The sequence below is a fragment of the Panicum virgatum genome, chromosome 9N (genome assembly GCF_016808335.1).
Source record: "Panicum virgatum strain AP13 chromosome 9N, P.virgatum_v5, whole genome shotgun sequence".
Taxonomy (NCBI): domain Eukaryota; kingdom Viridiplantae; phylum Streptophyta; class Magnoliopsida; order Poales; family Poaceae; genus Panicum; species Panicum virgatum.
The window spans coordinates 67,237,510-67,253,887 of NC_053153.1; positions in this window are offsets into that span (position 1 = coordinate 67,237,510).

The window sequence follows — 16,378 nt, forward strand, 5'->3', positions numbered from 1 at the left end:
GGTCCCCGAAGTCGAACTTCTTGAGCATGTTCTTGGTGTACTTGGCCTGGTGGACGAATGTGCCATCCCGGGTTTGCTTGATGTGCAACCCGAGGAAGAACTGAAGCTCACCCATCATAGACATCTCAAACTCCCTGCTCATGTCATCAGAAAAACTAGAAACAAGAGAGTGAGAGGAGCCACCAAAGATAATGTCATCCACGTAAATCTGAACCAACAGAAAATCAGCACCACGCCTGAGGAGCAACAAAGTCTTATCTACCGATCCCATGACAAACACCTGTTTAAGCAAAAAGGCTCTCAATCTCGCATACCAGGCTCTAGGGGCTTGCTTCAGACCATACAAAGCCTTCTGAAGCTTGAAGACTCGGTCTGGAAACTTGGGACTCTCAAAGCCAGGAGGTTGCTTCACATAGACCTCCTCCTCTATAAACCCGTTCAAAAAGGCACTCTTAACATCCATCTGATACAGCTTGAACCCCTTCGAAGCTGCAAAGGCTAAAAAGATCCTGATGGCCTCTAAACGAGCTACAGGTGCAAAGGTCTCCTCATAATCTATCCCCTCCTGCTGGCTGTAACCCTGAGCTACTAACCTAGCCTTGTTTCTCACAACCATCCCATCCTCACCCTGTTTGTTCTTGAAAACCCATTTGGTACCTATAGGGTGGCAATCTGGTGGAGGCTCTACAAGGACCCAGACTTGGTTTCGCTCAAAGTTTTCTAGCTCCTCATGCATGGCATTGACCCAGTTAGAATCAGATAAAGCATGTCCAATATCTTTGGGCTCAAAGGAGGCAACAAACGCTGAATGAGCAAAGCCAGCGATACTTGTTACCTTGGACCTCGTGGTTCGTTCGTTGAGGTCACCTAACATTTGTTGAGGTGGATGACGACGCTGAATGTGTCGTGGTGCTTCTCTTGACGAAATCGCCTCGCCACCGCCCTCAACATGGGTCCCGGAGGAAGAACCTTGAGCTGGACGTGGATCGGCCGTAGTCGAAGCTGTGGGGAGCGGGCCGCCATCGTCGTCAGAACTCGAATCTCCAGGAAGTGGGCCTGCAGCCGGTGCAGGGACACCACCATCATCCTCAAAGGCCTCAGGCTCATCCTCATCCTCAAAGATGTCCTGGCCAAACTCATCATCACCTGCACACTCCAAAGAAGCAGACAAAGAAGGAGTGGACTCGTCGAAGGTTACATTACAAGTTTCGACGATCCGATTAGTCTCAAGAATAAGAACACGATAGCCTCTGGATTGAAGAGCATAGCCAAGAAGAATGCCATCATAGCTCCTAGACTCAAACTTATCAAGATTTCCCTCCTTCAGAACAAAGCATCTGCAACCAAAAGCACGCAGGTGGGACACTCTGGGCTGTCGACCAAACCGCAACTCATACGAAGTCTTTTTCATGAATGAGCGAAGGAAGATGCGGTTGGCAACATAGCATGCGGTGTTGATCGCCTCGGCCCAAAAACGCCTAGGAGTCCTATGCTCATCGAGCATCGTCCTGGCCATTTCCACTAAGGTCCGATTTTTGCGTTCAACCACGCCATTCTGTGGAGGAACATAAGGAGAGGAGTATTGGTGATCAAGACCAAAGTCACGACAGAAGTCATCAAAACGAGCGTTCTTAAATTCAGTTCCATTATCACTGCGGATAGCCCTCATGGCATGTGGAAGCTCGTTCTGTAACCTCAAAGCAAGATCACGAAAGTGCTGAAAAGTCTCATCCTTAGTCTCCAAGAAGAAAACCCAAGAGTACCGAGAGAAGTCGTCAACGATCACAAGAATGTACCACTTCCCACCGACAGAGCGCACGCGAGCAGGACCAACGGTGTCCATGTGAAGAAGCTCGCCAGGGTGCGATGTCATCACCTGATTTACAGGTGGGTGCGGAAGGGAAACCATCTTCCCGTGACGACACGGGTGACACACAAGATCCTTGTCCATCTTCAGCTTGGGCAATCCTCGGATCAGACCAAGTGAGCTGAGCCTAACTAGTAGATCAAAGCTCAAGTGACCGAGTCTCCTATGCCACCTCCAGAGCTCAGAGGACTGACCAGTCACAAGACAGTGAGAAGTGCTCGAAGAAGATCCAGAAAAGTCAATGCGAAACACACGACCAAAAGGAACAATGCCGCAAACAAAATCACCTCTGGAATCAAGAACACGCGAGCAACCTCTCTTAAAGCTCACCTCAAACCCATCATCAAGAAGTTGCGAGACAGAAAGCAAATTAAAACCAAGTTTGTCAACCAAGGCAACCTCTCTCAAGGTGAAGTTATCAGAAATCCGAATAGCGCCAACTCCACGTACCTTTCCTCTGCTGTTATCCCCGAAGGTGATGTACTCTTTGTCCTTCATCGGGGTGAGGCTGGAGAACCATCTGTGACTTCCGGTCATGTGGCGCGAACAACCGGAGTCCATGAGCCATATGTCCTCCAGGCCTCGAGTGTCCTGCTCAGTAAGAAGAGAAAGAGCGGGCAAATGGCCCGACACTGGGGTTAGCACAGAAAGAAGCAAACCAGTGTCGTGCCATCTGCTCGAAAGCAGGGTAAGTATCCTCAAACGAAAACTGTGGCTAGCGACCACCACGCTGAGGAAAACGTGGTGCGCCTCCGCCACCAAAGCTTCGGCCACGCTGACCATCACCGAAAGCACGGTGTGGAACGGGGCCGGCGAAACCACCAACAGGAGCACGGTAACCACCACCGCCTCCCCCTCCTCCACCTACACGATGTGGCCTGGCATCCCGCCTCTGCCCACGTCGAGCTGGAGTGTGTCCACCTGTAGGCTGGTGAAACACTTCCGGAGCGCGCCTCTCAGACTGCCTGCGCTCAAACCTCAACCTCCGGAAGCAAAATTCTGCCAAGTGACCCTCCCTTTCGCACCACTCACACAGGTAAGGCTCTCTCTTGTGTGTAGGCTGTGGTGTAGAAGCTGGGGCTCTCTGAGGAACTCTGGGGGGCTGAGTCCTCACCTTGGGCTTAGGAATTGGCTTACCACTAGGAGGGAGTGTATCCAGTCGGTTCTTGAGATGGTTAGGTTTGGGAACCCACACTGGATTTTTAGGTGGAGCTTTAGGTGGCTCAGTGAGGATTCCGTCCTTAACTGGTGCTGGCTTAGGAACTGGTGAAGCTGTGGAAGAGAGTACATTCACACTCGGCTCAAGTATCTCACCAATCTTACCATAGGGTTGGACAAAGTCAGCAGGAGTAAAAGCAAAACCAACCCCAACACCATCTGGACGCTTAAACTGCTGAACCATCATGCCCAACTGAGGCTCGCGGGCGGACACCCAACTGAGAATCTCCCGAAGGTGGGAGTTCTCCTCCTCCATCCGGGTCTTGTCCTTCCGTGCCTCCTCAAGCTCAGAGATCAGGCTTGGGCACACAGTACAATCAGCAGAGCAAGAGCTAGGAACTGCGGATTTCTCCAACTTCCTCAAAGCAACATTCTTCTCCTTAAGCTCTTCTCTAAGTGCTGGGCACTCCTTGCAAGCACCCAAGAGGGTAGGCCGGGACTTGAGCTCATCCATGGCCTTCTTGCCCTCCTCGAGCTTGAGCAAGTTCTCATCATACTTGCTCCTGAGCTCGGACAGGTCAGACATCAAACCGATGCACTGACTGCACTCATCCTCCTCAACACACTCCTCCACAATAGGTGCAGACTGAGCAATTTCTAGAGCTAGCTTAGCTTCCTTCAGCTCCTGTCTCAAAGCTCTAAACTGCCTCTTTGCATCCTTAATGATCAGGTCTTGATTATCTAGAGCAGTGTAAAGATCCTCCAACTCCTCAGGAGTGGGGTGCTCAGGACGTACCTCAGAGCTTGACTCTAGCTGAGGTGCACGCTCTGCAGTAGTGGAAGGAGTTCCGTCGGCGTCGGAGTCGATGGCCATGGTGCAGAGACCGGCCGCCTTCCCAGCATGGAGGCAAAGGCCAGTGAAGCCCTCTGTGGCCTTCTTCTTGGAGCTCCGCTTCTTTTCGCCGCGGTGGTGTGAGTCGGAGTCACTGGAGCTGGATGAGGACGAAGACGTCGAACTCTGGCTGGTGGAGGAGTGATCCTCGCTCTGGGCGACGAACGCCTGCTTGTCCTTGTACTTGCCGACGTTCTTCTTCTTCCGCTCGTGGTGCCGCTTGGAGCGTCTGCCATTCTTCTTGTGGGAGTGCCCACTCTTGTGCTTGTGGCGGTGCTCGCGGTACTCCTCGTGCCTGGAGCGGCCGTCATCATCCCTGGAACTCTTCTTCTTGGGGCACTCGCCGGCGAAGTGGCCGGTCTTGCCGCAGTTGAAGCAGGTCTTCGCTCGTGCTTGTCTGTTGTTGAAGGCACGCTGGAACTTGTGGATGATCAATGCAAGCTCCTCGTTTCCCAGCACCTCCAGCTGCTCATCTGTCACAGACACAAGAGAAGACAAGCAAAAACCTCCAAGAGAAGGGTCAGAGTTAGCTCCAGAGGTGCCTACTAGGGCCATAGACTTGGAGGCGGAGGCATCAGCATGATTGCCTTCCATCTTAGCTCGAGAGAGCTTCTCCACTTCCGAAGCCTTGAGCTTACTGAACAGCTCATCCACAGTGAGGGTCTCATAGCTAGCAGACTCTATGATAGTCTGGACCTTCACCTCCCAGACCTTGCGATCAAGAGCATAGAGAAGCTTCATAGCCTTCTCATGATCGGAGTAGGCCTGGGTGCCCTGTGGCTGGTTCGCACGCACCTTGTTCACAATCGACTGAAAACGACTGAACATGGTGTCGATGCTCTCACCCGGCAACTGAGAAAAGTTCTCGTACTCCCGCTGGTGAGTCTCATACAGCCTCGACTTGACATGGTTGGTTCCTTCATGGAAATTGGCCAACCGTGTCCAGATCTCCCGGGCTGTGAGAAGGTCGCTGACACGATCGAACTCAGGACGAGAGAGACAGGCTATGAGAGCGTTGTACGCCTTGCTATTGACCTCATGTCTCCTAACCTGAAGCTCGGTCGTGCGGACCGCAAGGTTCACATAATCAGGGTCCACGCAAATCTCCCAGACCTCGGAACCTAGACTCAAAAGATAGGCACGCATGCGCACCTTCCAATAGTCGTAATCGGATCCATCGAAGATCGGGGGTTTGCCCGGTGAACCCATGGTCGCACAATGGTTTCGAACCGAAGAAGGCTATAGAGAAACCATCCCGGCTCTGATACCAATTGTAGGACCGAGAAATGCGACCAGAGGGGGGGTGAATGGGAGCCTTCGAAAATTATCGCGATCAAAAACTTCGGCTCACAATTCAAGAGTGCACCCCAACCCCAGAGTTCTAGGCGATGTGCAGAGTAGCTACAAGGGAGCTACACTAACACAAAACAAGCCTAGGAACCAAAGCGATCAAGCGCGGAAGCAATTGCACGAAAGCAGTGCAAGAACCAAGCAAGGTATATATCATCGGTTGATCCGACGCACACGTTTGAACGACGTCGGTTAAACCGGTGATACAGAGCCTGCAGCAAACAACCAGTGAGCACCGGTTGAACCGACGCTGGGTTTTGAACCTCGTCGGTTAAACCGGTGATCGAACATCGGTTAAACCGACAAAATCGCAAACTCACGTCGGTGCAGTTGTCCAGAGGATCAACAAAATGCACCAAACCAAGCAATGAACACCGGTTAAACCGATGCTCAAAAACCTCGAGCGTCGGAGCAGTTGTCCAGAGAGGCAACAAAACCAAAGTAAATGAACGCCGGTTGATCCGACGTAGGCAAAACCCTATACGTCGGTCAAACGCCCAAAACTGCGAACCAAAATAGTAACACCGGTTAAACCAACGTCGGGGAGATCAAAGCACCGGTGCAATCACACATAAACCCCAAAAACCCTAACCCGTGACAAAAGCACTCACCGGTTGATCCGACGCTCAGGAACGCCAGCGTCGGTTCAACCGGCGTTAAGGAAAAATCCTGCCCGAGCGGAGCAGAGTTTTTCCAGCCCGCGATCTGAGAGAGATTTGACGTTTGAAAGCCCAAATCAAGTCAAAATCTAACTAAATTTCGCAGGCACGCTCACAAAGACCTTGTGAACCTACCCACCAAAGGAATCGACGATCCACTCCATGGATTGTGAGGAATCGACGAAGAACGAGGCAAGAACGGGGTTTTCAGAATTTTCCTAAAACTGAGTTCTTGAAGGCTCGCGATCTAGATGAATTCTAGCACTTGGTTAGGATGATTCTAGTCCCCAAGAAAAACCTTAAGAACCACAGCAACAAGTAGTAGAAACACCAGAACAAGGAAATCAAGAACTAGGATGATTCATGCATGTAGAGCTCAGATGAACATGAAACGAACCTTGATTTCAAAGCCCCGAGGGCACAAGGAGGGATGGGCCTCCTTTCCCACAAGATCTCCTTACAAGTTCTTCAAAAATCCATTGCAAGAATCCTAGAGATGGAAGGGGAGAAGAAGAACTTGAGAGAGAGAAGGCTGGGAGGAGGTGGCGCCTGGCTCTCTTCTTCTGTTATGTCCAGCGCCAGAGCAACCCAGGGAGGGGCGCCTTCCTTTTCACTAGCCAGGCCAGCTGCCCTCCCACTTTTCCTTTCTCTCCAAGCCATCCTCTAATGACTAGACTACCCCTAAGTGCTGAAATTAAACTACAAGGCCCTTAGGGGCAAAACTGGAAAAGATACATTGAAGATCATCCGACGGCTGCGACGACTTGGAGTAGTTTGCTTCGACCCGACGCAATCTTCCCGATGTCGCCACGCGTCCTTCTGGAATCTTCGCGGGGGCAGTTTTGGGAAAACTGCCGAAACCGAGTTCGGGTGCGGTTTTGGAGGAACCGCGAAACCTTCCCGCGCGATGTTTCCAGGCACACCCGCCAAGCCCGATGACGCCACGTGTTCGACCTCCCGCCGAAACCTCTTCGACTTGGCCGACGTCGACGCATCCTGCCGTTGGTTTTTCCCGAGGTACCAACAAACTCCACGCCGTCCCGCCTTGGCGCCAGGAGTGGATCGCCTCGCGGCCCAGCAGTGGCCCAAGCATCTGGGCCGCCCTTCTCCACCGCACGGTCGTCCGGTTGGGCCTCCAACGCCACTGCAAGGTCTCCCGCCTCCGCATGGTCGTCGAGCTCCCACCACCGCAACGCCGCCGCATGGTACATCAGCACGCGCCACGCTCTTGTCAAAACCGACTCGCTGCCACCGCGCCATCCGTATACCTGCACACCACAGACCAAGAAATCGACGCAATCTCCACAGAGTCGCGACTAAACGCCATTAGTCCACTCCACGTGTTGACAATCACTCATCACACTAAGGAGCCGGCCTCCACTGCCTCTCATGACAAAAATCCTTCAGCAGTTGCAATCTCAAAGAGTCGCTGCAAAGGATCCATGACGATGATGAATAACAGTGGGGACAGCGGGTCGCCCTGCCTGAGCCCCGTGTAATGCCTGAACCAGTTACCTCTGGAGCCATTGAGGAGTACAGATGTAGTGCTAGTCGATAGCAGGGTGGAAACCCAGGCTCGCCATTTTGGTTGGAAACCAAGATGCTCTAAAACTTCCATTAGGAAATCCCACCTTACACTGTCAAAAGCCTTTGCAATATCAAGCTTTAGGAACAAACCAGGCCGCTTACGCCGGTGCAGGTCTTTGATCAAGTTCTGTGTATATAAGAAATTATCCTAGATACTCCTCCTTTTTATAAACGCACTTTGTGCCCTTGAAATCAACTCATCAAGCACCAAAGATAATCTAGCCGCAAGAATCTTGGAGAATAATTTGGCAATGGAATGTGTCAGACTTATAGGCCGAAAGTCCCCAAGGCTGCAGGCATTTTCTTTTTTTTGGCAGCAGGACCATATGAGCTTTGTTAAGGTGGTGAAACTGCTGATCATGTTGCTGATAGAAGTAATTCAACGCTGCCATAATATCTCCTTTAATCACAGACCAGCTTTTTTTGAAAAAAATGCCAATGAAACCGTCTGGGCCTAGTGCTTTGTCCGCTGCTAGATCATCGATTACTGCCTTTACTTCATCCTCTGAGAACATATCTTCCAAGTGTGCTAGATCATGTCGTTGTAGGCCCAGCGCTTACCAATTCAGAGATGTGTTTCTTCCTGCCGGGCTACCGAAATGGAAGCTGTAATGACTGAATTAACTCAGCCTTGGCTACATGAGAGAAATGGGTCACCGTTCCGGACATAAGAGACTGAATGAAATTATTGCGCCGACGGCCATTGGCTTGCAAATAAAACAGCTTTGAGCTAGCCTCAGCGGCCCTGATTGAATTCAGTCTGGCAGCTTGCTTGACCCTCAATTTTTCAACCGCAGTCATGCCTAGGAACCGAATCTTCAGATCACGTTTAAGACAGATCTCCTGCACAGTCAACTGCCTGTATTCCAGTACTACATCCAGAATCCCAATTAGAATATTAGCTGCGCATAGGAGCAGCTTGTTGTTTCCAATCAAAGATCTTGCCCACTTCCTAAGAGCCTTGTTGGTTCTCTCTAACTTGGTATGCAGCCTCAGATATGGATTTGTAATCCTGAGCTCCCTTTGCCAAGCCTCAACAACCACCTCATTATATCCTTCCAATCTAGGCCAGAACATTTCAAACCTGAAACCTCGATGTTTTTTTACACATTCATGTCCAGCAATGAGAAGAGGGCAGTGATCTGACACTCTAGATGAAAGGGCTTGCAAATACATATTCGGTTTCATTAGATCCCAATTTACTGTGCAGAAGGCTCTATCAATTCTTGTATGTGTTCTATCATTTGACCATGTGAATTTCCTTCCTCTTAGATTGAGTTCCTTTAGCTGTAGGTCCTGGATGAGATCTCTGAAAGCCACCATCAGTCTCCTATTCAGATTTAAATTGCTCTTATCTCTTGCATGCAGTATCATGTTGAAATCCCCAATCAGCAACCATTTGTCAAGCACGTCATGGCTAATCCACCGGAGTTCCCCCAAAAACAGTAGCTTGTCATGATCTTCTTGTGGCCCATAAACAACAGTCAAACTCCACTGCTCCCCACCACTGATAGCCTCCACTTTTGCAGTAACTGTGTATACCCCAACCTCTGATTCAGTGACTTTGTAGTGGTCTTCATCAACAGCCAAAAGAATCCCTCCTCGAGTACCGAGTGCAGGCAAGGTCACCCAATTGTTGACAAATCTCTGCCCCAAGGTTTCAACTACCACAGCTGCATCAACAAAATCCAGCTTGGTTTCTTGCAAAGCGACTATTGTTGCCCTTGTCTCCGACACTAGGTCACGCACAACCCTCCTCCTGGCCGGATTATTTAACCCCCGGACGTTCCAATTGAGAATATTACAAACATGTTCTAACATGATAAGAACAAAACACCACCAACCCAGCACACCCTCCATTGACAGACACAAACAAATCAGCAGACATCCTGCAGACACACACCATCCAGGCAACACACACCACCATTAAAACACCTTCTCCAAAACAACTCCTACACACAAACATGGCACGTCCACCACCTGAATAGACCCTACTGAGTGGAACTAAACACATGGAAACAAACACAACACAGTCAGGTGTGGACACTGCCTCCTGCCCATTAAGCTTCAGCATCAATGAGGAGAGGGCCCAGCGAGTCACCCCCCCATCAGGCAAACCAAATGCCTCTCTCATTCCACCAACCACCTGGCCCTCCATTGGATCAACAAACTGAGTATGGAATTGTTGAAGTTCAGTAACAGTGGGGGCCTTGACTGATTCCAGGATGCCGCTCTTCTTCATCAGCAAAGCAATGGCCTGTTCTTCCACAGAAAGATTGGACGGAGGCTTATTCGCCAGGCGCATACTGCGCCTCCCACCCTTCCTCTCACTCTCAGATCTTGTTTCATCCGGAAGTGTTGAATGTACCGCCTTACGAGCACTTGCCGCCTTGGGCCTCACTGTCGGGGTCAGCAGAACCGGTTTCTTAACTGGGACAGAAAAACGCGCTACCAAAATAGAGTTGCCATCACCCGCTTGTTGCCCAAACTCAGAAACATCAGCAGTCCCCCCCCAGACACATCCGCCTTGCCCAACCCATAGCAAGATTAATAATACAATCAGCTGCTGGCTATAAAGACTCTTGCAGCCTACCTCTCAACCCACTTGTATAGTAGTTAGTCCGTCATTATTAATGTGAGGCTTACTTGTCTTTCTCACAAGTAGGTTATTGTGTAAACTGGCTGCAAATTTGCAGCCCACCTCTCTTCTCTCCTCTGTACCTCAATAGTTAACCTACTTGCAGCATGCTATAATGAGCAGTCGCACCCTCTCCAAAGCCGGCCCATCAGAGGCAGATTCAGAGAGAATCTCCTTGGCCGGCCCATCCGGCGCCATCTCCTACCCCTCTGTGTTTTTGCTACACCACGTCTCCTTTTGTTTTCCCGATCAGATCTCCCTCCCTATCGTCGTCCTCGCGGAACGAGGACTAGTGCCGGCGCCATGGCGGAGCCCTGCCCGCAGAGCCTGCGCAGGCACCCCCGCCCCTTGCGCCGCGCTCCTGGCCGCCGCCGGCCTTGGCCCCAAGCGGAGTGAGGCCCTGGCGAGGCAGGCGCTCGCCCCTGGCCGAGGCCGCCCATGGCTGCCGCCGGCCTTGCCTCCTAGCCGAGGGAGTTCCTGGACGAGGCAGCGCTTCCTCTGGCTGAGGCCGCCGCCAGCCTTGCGAGCCAGGCCCTGTCCGAGGCGGCGCTGGCCCTGGACGAGGCCACCGGCGGCCAGGCCATGCCCGGCTCAGGCGGAGCCCACTCAACTAGGGGCCGCGGCGGCCAGCCTGGCTGCTTGCCAGGGGCGGCGGCTGCTAGTCAACCAGCTTGCCCAGGCAGGGCCAGCGGCAGCGTCCTGTCTGCCTGCCTTGGCGATGGCGGCGGCGGCCAGCCTGCCTGCCCGTGATTGCTCCGTCATGTTCTAAATCCATGGGCATAAGGGACATTTCACATTCTAAATACATGAAAAAGAAAAGAGCTAAAATACTCTCAATGTCAGTATAATCAAGTGACTGATGTTTGGAGCTCTATTTTTAAAATGATGATATATGGAATGGCAAATATGCGAAACGCGTTTTTTGAATCCTATTTTTGCAATTGTTTCTGTTTGGGAAAACTTCTCCAATGGAACTTTTGGCAAGATGGAGGCGCGGTAGTCCATTCAGAGGGGAGGGGTGGCGGCGTGGCAAGCCGTGCGGAGGTGAGGGGCGACGGCGCATCTATCCACGCGGAGGGGAGGAGCTGCCAGACGGAGGTGACCGGCGGACTGAGCTGCTGGCATGCGGAGGCAGCAACAGATGGAGGGGGACGTCGGGGTGGGGGCGACCTCAGGGCGGCGGAGACGAATCCCCTGCGCAGAGGACAATGATGGGCGGAGCTCAGCGGAGACGGCGGGCAGGTGGAGCTCGAGCGGAGGCGTCTAGCGAGTGGAAGAGGACCGGCGGGCGTAGTTGCTGGCGGGCGGAGGCGGCGGGCGTAGTTGCTGGCGGGCGGAGGCGGCGGGCGGGTGGAGCTCGAGCGGAGGTGTCTCGCGAGCGGAAGAGGACCGGCGGGCGTAGCTTCTGGCGGACGGAGGAGGATTGAACGGTGCGGCATGGTCGGAAGCCGACGACGGAGCGGCATGGCTTGAAGCCGGGGACGGAGCGGCGGCAGCGCGATGGCCTCGCGACTGAATGGGAGGGCGAGTGATTTGTGGGCGGGCGGACGGGGATGACCCCGGCCGCGATCGGACGACGTTGATTAGCCCGAGGCGGACGACGAAGCGGCAAACGATCTGTCGAGGGGACATAGAAGAAACAAAACGTCACTTTAGTTCCTTTTTAGTAATAGAGATAGGCAGTGTTTAGATGTTTTGTAAAAAATTTTTGCAATCGAATCTTACTAATTTGAAGTATTAAATGAAGTCTATTTACAAAACTTTTTGCACAGATAAGTTATAAATCGCGAGACGAATCTAATGATGCTAATTAATCCATGATTAATTCATAATTAGCGGATGGTTACTGTAGCATCACTGTTGCAAATCATGGATTAAGTAGGCTCGTTAGATTTGTCTCGCGATTTACAGCTCATCCATGCAAAAAGTTTATAAATAGACTTTATTTAGTACTCCATACATGTGTCGAAATATTTGATGTGATGTTTTTTTGTGTTTACGGGATTTACGGATTGTGATCTAAACAGGGCCATAGAAAAGAGATGTATCATTGGTTGTGGATGCGCTGAGCTGCTCATGCCAAACCGTCCATTCTTTTTTTTAAATTCAAACCTTCCATTCATAGTGATATGCTGGAACGTTTTCTTTTTGAGCGTTTACATTTAATTTTAACGTCTGAATACCGACCTGAGCCTGACACGTCACAAGTGTTCTTTAAAAAAACAAGTCACAAGTGCGGACGAGGTTGGAGGAAGAGCCTGTTCGGCTGATAGAATGAATAGTGCTCGGTTAGTAGATTAAATAGTATTGTGTGAGAGAAAATAAATCGTAATAAATCAAATCAAGCCAAGCTTAGACCAACCCAACAGGCTCGAAAACTGGTTCCAATTACCTCCCACGTTGCAACGGTGCCCACCAGCGCCAATCGCGGAGCCATGAACACGTCTCGATGTCACGATGCCGACTAACAAAACCCTGCTACTAATTCATTGGAGACCAAATGATCCATCGTCTTTCAGAAGGATCAGGATGCGACTAGTCGCGCGGACGTATAACCAGGTTCACCTAATCGGTGGGAACCTGTCCGGTTTGGGCCGGTACCAAACCGGCCCAAATTCAAAATTTAAATTTGAATTTAAAAAATGAAAAATTTCTAAAAATATTTCAAGGTGCGACGAATCTAATGGTGTCAAATTTTCTCAAAAATTCGTTCGTTTAACATACTTTTCGGACATTTAAAAAATAAAACAAAAAAGAAAAGGAAAAAAAATAAGACGGCCCATTAAGGCCCACTTGGTAAACCGGTAAAACCGGCCGGTATACCGGTTACACATGCGATTTTAAATTTGGATTTGAATTCAAACCGGTCAAACCGGCCGGTAGACCGGTCAAACCGATCGGTAAACCGGTCTAACCGGTCGGTATACCGGTACGAACCGGTTGAACTGGGTTTTTTGAATTCAAATTTGAATTTAACCGGTTTCTACCGGTAACCGGTCCGGTAAACCAGAACCGGTGGGCTCCGGTTTGGTGTGTCCGGTTGGGAAAAAAAACCTGCGTATAACGCGACCCCTTGTTCTTTCCGCTTTGCTTCATATCCATGTACAACTGGTTTGCATAGGTTATTTTTAGCATGAACTTTCTTCATAAAAAATATTTTATCTCCACCGTATTATCTCCGTTTTGAATACCGATTGTATCGTTGTGTTCTACATAACGAGACGAACAAAATTAGATCTCATTTGCATATATTTTGAAGAGATTTTGCGATGGTAGTAAGTTGCTGTTTGTTATTTACATAAGGTACCATAAAACGAAAGCTTTTATACACATAAGTTGCTACACATATAAGATAAAAGTTGCCAGAAAAATAAGTCTGTTTCCATACTCATAAGTCATATAAAATATATTTTTGAAATAAAATTTTTCACATATGTATAACAAAAAATTGCCATAAAACAGAATCTATTATACATATGAGTTGTCACATATGTAAAATATAAGTTGAAACACATATAAGATGAATGTTTTCACAAAAAAAATATTTATAAGTTGTCCTAGAAACAAACTTACCACAAAATAATAATTTTTTATAAACATAAGTTGTCACAAAAATAGAATATGTTATACGCATAAATTGTCACAAGCACAAGATGTCACACACGTAAGTAGTAAAGAATGACTAAGTTGTCATACACATAAGTTTATATACAAGTTGCACACATATAAAATAGAATCTGTTATACACATAAGTTGCTACACATATAAGATATTAGTTACTACAACAAAATCTATCATACACTCATAAACATAAATTGAAACAAAACAAAAAATTCTATGCGCATAAGTTGTCGCCACAGGAAACCAATATACACATAAGTTGCTACGAGAAAGAGATGATGTAATCACATAAGTTGGTAGTAATGCAAATATCGTCAAAATATATGCAAGTGTGGTCTAGTTTTGTTCATCTCGCCATGTAGAACACAATGGTGTAATCGATTCTCAAAATGGAGATAATATGAAGGAGATAGAACATTTATTGGACAAGCAATATTTAAAAAAAAGAAGCATGCAAGGGAGGGAGGAAGGTATGGCACGCGTGGGCTGCATGCACATCAGCCCGTGGCCAATTAATTTGCTGGGCCAGCCCGACATCGCGCGGGTCGCGCAATAAGTAGTCAGCGCGACTGATCGTTCGTTAGATTTTTCCTTTTTCAGAATGCCCATGTAGAATCGATCAACTCGTGTATGTGAAGCCACCGCACTACTCCAGAACCACCTATCACCGCCGGTTCGAAATAGCCATCACCGCCGGTTCTCGGGAGGGTTGGATTTAAGTCGATGGTGATGAGGAGGGCCCTCACCGTCGGTTCCTGACCCGGCGGTGATGGTCCAATACATCACTGTCGGTTTCTAAAACTGGCAGTGTTGCCCCATCACAAAAAAAGAAAAAGAAAACAGTGCCGTGTCTATCCTTGCCGCCGCTTCACGCCGCGCGTGGCCAGCAACGACTCCTCGCTGTGCTGCGCCGCGCGGACACCCTACTCTGCGCTGCGCTGTGCTGCCCCGTTCCGCGCCGCGCGGCAGGCCCCTGCTGCGTCGTGCCGCATGGCGCCTCACTCCTTACTGCTGCTCCGTGCGGCGTCGCCCTGCTCCGTGCCATGCCGCGTGCGGCCTGCCGCTGCTGCGCCGCTCCCGGTTGCCGTTGCGCTGTTCTATGCAGCACCCTCGCCGCTCCTTGTTGTCGCTCCCCAAGGCACCGCTCCACTCCTCGCCGGCGCTCGCCGCTCCACGCGACCGACGCTGCTCCCCACTGCCGCACAGCACAGCGCCACTCCTCGCGAGCGGGCGAGGAGGGGGGCCGTGGAGGAAGGAAGAGGTGCGGAGGGGAGTGAGGAACGGGAGATCTGTGAGAGGAGTTGGAAGAGACGCGAGAGAGACAACGGAATCCTGGGAGAGAGACTGGAGGAGTTTGGAGAGACGATAAATGAGTGGACGAGAGAGATGGAGAGAACTGAACAAGGAAGATAAAAGAAAAAGAAAATTCATATCACCACCGGTTCATGTTACGACCCAACGGTGATGCCTCAAAACCTATCACCGCCGGTTCGTAAGACTATCACCGCCAATTTATTTCAAACCGGCGGTGATGAACTGTTTGCAATGATCATACGTCCCTGGCGACCGGTAGCCAGCGTACCTGCACGCAGCAAACACACGCATTGGATTGGATTGGACGCGTTCTTCCGAGGGTTGCCGCACCGGGTCAAGCCACGGTGGTAGATTACGCCAATGCGGAAGGGACCTGAAAACATGTTATGGGAAACAGACCGTGCGCGGAGCCATCCGATTTGTTTACAGGAAATGGCTCGATTTCTTACCAAGTCCGCGTTCACGGAAGCGTGTTCGCTGGAATCGTCGTGCTCCGCCGCTCCGCGCTCTCTGCTGCTGCATCATCATGGACCGTGCCGATTCACCAACGCCCAGCCGGCCAGCCCCTACTTTTTCTTCTTCTTCACAAACTTCACACGTCGCAAGCGCCGCAGCCCACGGGCCCGGTCCCCAAGCCTGCCATACAGAACGCCTCCCCGGCACATGCGCGGGCCCCACGCAACACATGAGCCGGAAGCCACCATCCGCCGCCGTCCCCGACCGTACACGCCAGAATCGGACGGCCGGCCGCGCATCCTGCCCCCACCGCGGCGGAGCCGCTGCTCGGACCGGCCGGCGGCCGAACCCTACCGTTTCCACCAGCCCACCGCCTCTCCGCGTCCGCTGCGTCTCTACCAGCTGGGCCCGGGCCCATGCCCTCCGACCAATCAACGTCAACCCACGCTCCTTCCCTCACCTGGACAGGACCCCGCTCTCCCCCGACGCCTCGTTCTCCTCTCCGGCCGGCGTCGCTTTCCACGCCCTTTTGTTCAAACGCCGATCGTTTTCTGGGGAAGTAATCGGGGCTGTGTTTAGTTAAAAAAAACTCCGCCTCAATTCCAAACTTTCCATCGCATGGAAACATTAAATATAACAAATGACGTATGCATGGAGTATTAAATATAGATAAATAAAAAAACTAATTGTATAGTTTTGATGTACATAACGAGACGAATTTTTTGAGCTTAGTTAGGTCATGATAGGACAATAATTACCACAAACAAACGAAAAATATTACAGTATACTACAGTGTTCGTGACTTTTAGCATCCCTTTTCCCTCCGTCAAAACACA